Source organism: Ambystoma mexicanum, chromosome 12 (genome assembly GCF_040938575.1).
Source record: "Ambystoma mexicanum isolate Mex_15411 chromosome 12, UKY_AmexF1_1, whole genome shotgun sequence".
Lineage (NCBI taxonomy): Eukaryota > Metazoa > Chordata > Amphibia > Caudata > Ambystomatidae > Ambystoma > Ambystoma mexicanum.
In genome coordinates this window covers 569,533,075-569,539,074 of record NC_090936.1, presented here as the reverse complement: position 1 = coordinate 569,539,074, position 6,000 = coordinate 569,533,075, and positions in this window count along the sequence as shown.

The window sequence follows — 6,000 nt, the reverse complement described above, 5'->3', positions numbered from 1 at the left end:
AACTTACAAGAGACGGGAAAGGTGGAACAATCAAAAATGAAATCATATGTCCTCAAAATCTAGGGGCAGACAAGAAAAGAAAACAAAAAATATGAAAAATACAACAACAAAAAAATCAAATATAAACAGTTTTGTAAAGGGGATCCCAGACTCGGAGAAAAATTTTGAAAACCAAATTGCATTTGAAAAGAGCAGCAGGAACTTGGAAAATGATTCCTTACATAAGGAAGAACAGAGAAGATCAAGATCAAAAAGGCCCAAAAAACAACAAATGAAAAAACTCAAATTGACCGAGTCCCAGAAGAAGTGGAAGAGACAAACGGTAAAAAAATCTATGAGTACTCGGACAGAAGAGAAAATAGTGAGCTTGGACAAAGATCGACAGCAACATGGCTCAGTAAGATCAAAGATCACAGGGAAGCTGCTAAAAATAGCACCCATATTTTTGTCCAAGCAGAAAACAGTTTCAAAAGTACCTATGCAGAACCAAACGGGCTTAAGGATTGCTCCAATATTTAATATGACTAGAGTAAAGATTGGAAATCCAGCAGAATCTTTGAAACCGGTTATCGGTCACCCAGAGGGAATAAATTGTGACCCGACATCTAAATAGGAGAAGAATATTCTTGATCAATCAGCAGGTGTAGGAAGTAAAGTGAAAGCATTTGCTCCAGTAGTAATCTCATCTCCTGAAGCTATAGTTGAGAGACCAATAACCACTCAAGAAGATCAAAATCCCTTTGCAATCCCGAGACTTTGGTTTACTAATGAGGAAAATAGTCAGTCTGGCAAACCATTGAATAGGGGAGCGATCTTGTCACTAGCCAAAAAAACGTCCTGAATTATATTTATTTTCAACAAAAGACATCGAATATGTTCGTTTTCCTAAACCGGACTGCACAAGTTTAGCCGAAGTTGGATTTGTTTGGAAACTGGGGGTGATGGCCTTCCTAAATATGGCCAAAAAAATTGTGTTGTTTGAGTCTGGAAGTGCATGACAAATTACCGTCTTATGCTGTAGAAGTGGAAGAAGCTGAGGAAAGTGAAGCAACCCAGGGGAACAGCTTTGCAATGCAAGCCGGCCAGAAAGCAAAGAAAGAAGATAATACCAAAGAAGGGTCACAACAGTTATCCTGGCCAATGCTACCAGAAATAATTATGCAAGTCTGTCAGAAGTTGGGAGTAGTGCAAGCGTCTCTTTAGTAATAAATATTTAAGAATCACCAGTTGGAACTCACGAGGGTCCAGCTCCTTCAAAAACAAAAAAATGAGAGCCTTGTTATTCGGGGAGGGTGACTTGATCCTACTACAAGAAACCTGGTTAGTAAATACTCCAGAACTCGAGGGGTTCAACTTGATAACACAGCCAGCACATAGTAAAGCTAAGGGCAGACCGATGGGGGGTTTATTGATCGCCTGTAGAAGGGTTTTATTTAAAGAAATAATAACTATACCCTGTAAACAAGAAGGAATTCTTGTGGTGAGAGCCGTCACTCCCCTAGAAAATGATCTATCAAAAGAGATAATAATAATTAACCTATTTTGGAACCCGGCCAGGGAAAAAATACAGGAGTTTTTAGAATCGATCTCGGTAGTCCTCAGTGATATTAGTATAATATACCCTGGGGCCTACATAATAGTTGCAGGAGATCTAAACTTGCAGTGTATTAAAATTAAACACAAATGCCCTACAGGAAAAACAAAAGAAATAAAATCTAATTGTAGAAAGTGGTGGAACTTCTTTGATGAATGGGACTTAAAATTCCTAAATGGATCTGTAGAAGGTGATGTACCACCTGCCACAACATTGGATTACGTCCTTTTATCGACACATTGGTTTGGGAAATGTATACACTTCTCAGTGGAAGATGGTGGAACAAGCGACCATAAACGATTAGTCACACAGATAAATTGGCATTGTAGGGACACAATAGAGGTTTGGGACCATCGGGTAGTTGCTAATGTTCAGAAAAATAGGTTGGTGAAATATAGGAGAGAAGGGGAACGTTTAAATGATGGCCTAGATAGACTCTATAATAGGGAGAATCCGGAAATCCTACATCAAAATTGTAATCCTCTGTTTTTTCACGAGTTTATATGGTCGATTGATCCACCATCGAATACTCAGAGGAGTTTTCAACAAACCCACAAACATCATTTCGATGAAGCAGTTTGGGCAAAAAAACGAGAGACCCAGAGACAATTAAGACTTCTAAACAAATCAGCAAAAAGTACACTAGAACTTGCCATAGAAACAAAAAAAATCAAGAACAATTTAAGGAGTTGGTCCAGACACCATAGAGAAGAGCTGTGGCAGAATGGTGGAGAAGAAATGTTGTGTGCATTGCAAAATAATTCATCACAGAATTTTTGGTCACTAATTAATGCATTAGAAATACACCAAGATATTGTTCAAACGAACAACGTGTCAGAAGCAAGCTGGCTGACCCATTTTGGCGAGAAATACAAAAATCCACCGGAATCCCGAAAATATAAGGGGGGCAATGGAAACTGGGGTCTGAGTTTTGAAAAAGAGGAGGTCTTGGACTTGATAACAAATTCCTCTGCGTCAAGATCTGCGGGCACTAATGGTTTAACTTATCAAGTCTTTAAAGGAAATGGGATCTTGTGGGGAGAAATTCTGTACACATTGTACAGGGGAGTTATAGATAAAAGAGCAATTCCTCCGTCTTGGAAGTCGGCGATCATAGTCCCTATTTTTAAAAAGGGAGATCGCAAAAATCCTACAAGTTATAGGCCAATTACGCTGCTTGATGTGGAAAGCAAGTTGTTCACTGGCCTAATACTAAGAGAACTGGAAACTTGGGCAAGGAATAATAACATTATCCATAAACAACAAACATGGTTTAGAAGAGGTCACTCTACCTCCTTGAACGGTATTATACTTGCCTCTCTAACAAACTATAAAGATTTAAAAAACGCAGGAAGACTCTATGGGGCGTTTGTTGATCTGTCGAGCGCCTTTGATATGGTGAATCGAGATCAACTTTGGCGCAAGATGGAAAAAAAAGGAGCCCCGAAAAATCTAATAAATATTCTAGTAAATCTCCATGAAGGAAACACAGCCAGAGTAAGACTCAATTCAGCTGGACATCTGTCAGAGTTTATAAGTATAAATAGGGGAGTCAGACAAGGTGGTATGGTGGCACCATTTCTTTTTAAGTTTTATTTGGGAGATTTTGGACAGGAAATAGAGTCTTCAGCATTGGCAAGTCCAAAGGTGGGTTCACTAGCCATAAAATGGCTTATGTATGCAGACGACATAGTCCTGCTTGACAGGACTCCTGTCGGTCTGCAAAGAGTGCTTATGGCACTTGACCAGTATATGAAAGCAAATGACCTGGTGGTAAATCCAGAAAAATCAAGGGTTGTAATTTTTGGACGGAAGGGCCTTAAAGATGTCAAATACTGTTGGTCAATTGGTGGTTATTCGATCCCTGTTGTAAAAGAAGTTATATACTTGGGTTTTACCTTGTATGCGGCCCCTACAGTGTGACACAGTATGGGGAATTATTGGCTAAAGGCACACAACTAATAGCTCAAATGAAGAAGATTTCTAGTTTGTATGGTAAATTTTCCATCATGCCAGTAATAAACTTTTACGTTGCGAAAGTAATTCCCGTATTACAATATATGGAATTGAGGCCAAGCCTCTTTTATGGTCTATAGACTGGCAAAAACTAGAAAGCTACATCTGGAAACAGGTATTAGGCCTACCCAAAGGACTACACACGGCGACACTCAGTTATGAACTGGGTTTAAAATCTCTTAAATCAGCGGTTGAGTGGAAACTCCTCTCCCTATATAGATCTATCCTGATGCCAATGACCAACACATTGTTTGAAAACCTTTTGGATACTATGAAATTAGACACCTCACTAACCCTGAGAGAACTTAGACAGGTAGCAGAAGACCTGCTGATTTATTGTGAACTAGATAAATCCATACATATTTAAAACCCTTTGAAGGTCAAGAAAGCCTTGAATTTGAGAGACTGGATCTCAACAGTGGATGTGGTGAGGTCGTCTTCCATCCCTACATCTTTTTTTAAGTATGGGAAAAAACAGGGTTTTGTTCCGAGGTATCTGACAAAGTTCCAGATAAAAAAGGAAGGCAGAACTTTATGAGAGTACACCTGAATTAGATCAAAACGGGTGCAGTACTGGTTAAATGGAACCGAACAAAAGAAATTCTGAGTTTGTGTATGGAATGTTCGGACCCAAGCAAACAAACCCTTGAGCATTTGTTAAGATTCTGCAGAGGTACTTGGGACACAAGGGTTGAATATCTGGGAAACCTAGTTGGATCACTTGATCGGTTGCCTTCTAGTGATTTCTGGGAAAGAATGATAGCGGGTCATGAAATCAAATTGACTGTTAATGCATTAAGAGTATTTCAATTCACAGGTTTTATTCCCCAAAAATACTGGTAATCTAGGTACTTCGAAGGATTGGTAAAGTCTTTTTCTATGATTATTTCATTTTGGACAAGTCACTGATCAATCTTAATTAATTCCCGGGAGGATAGCTCAGCGGCAGCGTGCGCGTCTTGGAAGCAAGACGACACGAAGCAACAACAGGTTCTATCCCCGGGTCCGCGCTTAGAAACCTTTGGGTGTTTAAGTGCGTTATAAATACGTAACTAAGACAAAAAAAAAACACAATTACGCAACTAAGAAAAACAAACAATTCCTGTAACAGCGCCTCGATGCCTGCGGGCTGTGTGAGTGCTTTATAAATGTTAAAAAAAATAATAAATTATTTATTTTTTTAAAAAGTCAAATTTTTTATATTGTATTGAATTTTGCATTCTGTATTTTGTATTTTGTATTTATATATTCCATATGTTTAATTTTAAACGAAGAATGTGTAAAAAACCTAAAATGTGGTTATATCACAATAAAAATAAAAAAATAAAAATATTATAAGCAAGCACACTGTCCTTCCCTCTATGAAAGTCATGTGACTTCACGTACCGTAAGAAATACTGCATTCAGGATGTGGTGATTAACTGAAAGGAACACTAGTAATCTCCTCTTTCTCCCAACGTTGTACAAGAAACAAACACATTACCCATTTCTCTGCATGGGATATCTTCAAAACAAAAATAAATGCTGAATCCTCTGCATTCGTAAATTCCAACGAAATAATAAAAATATAATCCAAAAAAGATCATAGCACAATAAGAGGATGTAGTCCCAACCTTCAGCTATATACCTAACCATGTAGAACAATCAGTGGAAAACTGGGCATCATCTTAGTTTTGTGCGATTGTGAGACACCTGATTCTTATTAAACGGCGGCATAAATACACTGTATGAAGTCATGGTCGGCACATATGAAGGCGCAACTGCCATCTTGTGATGGACAGTGTCGGCCCCATCTCAGTGGGGGACATCTTCTGGGAGCTTGGTAAAGTATATCCAGAATGGGTGCCAGATATGATGTGGCATTAATCTGGAATTGTTGCGGATGGCAGGGGCATGAAACCTGACATGAAGGCAACACGAAATAACATTTAAAAGATAACAGACAAATCATAAAACTAGGTAAGTGGACCTTGACTTAGTCTCATTCAAAAACTAATGACAACTTAAACATGCTTCATAAATTGAAGGAAGATGTGAATTCTAACCACATTTGATTATTTGCCTTTTTGGTACATCAATTCAACAGTGAATGCCTAATACTAAATGAACAAATTTACTAGACGATGGTGCTAAACTTCATCCCATATGCAGGGCTATCATTTAACTGCAATGCACAATTTGATTTGAGCCTTAGTTTTTTTTTCATGTGTGGTGGTTAAAAACATATGATAGTTTTAATTGTTACATTAAAGATTTTATTTAATTTTGGAAATTATATCTATGTGAGTGTACTTTCTGGATAATTCAATGATAGCACTGACAATTTTTTTTTATTTTCTCTGTATTCTCATTTATTTATTAATTTCATTTTATACGGGTGATCTATGTAA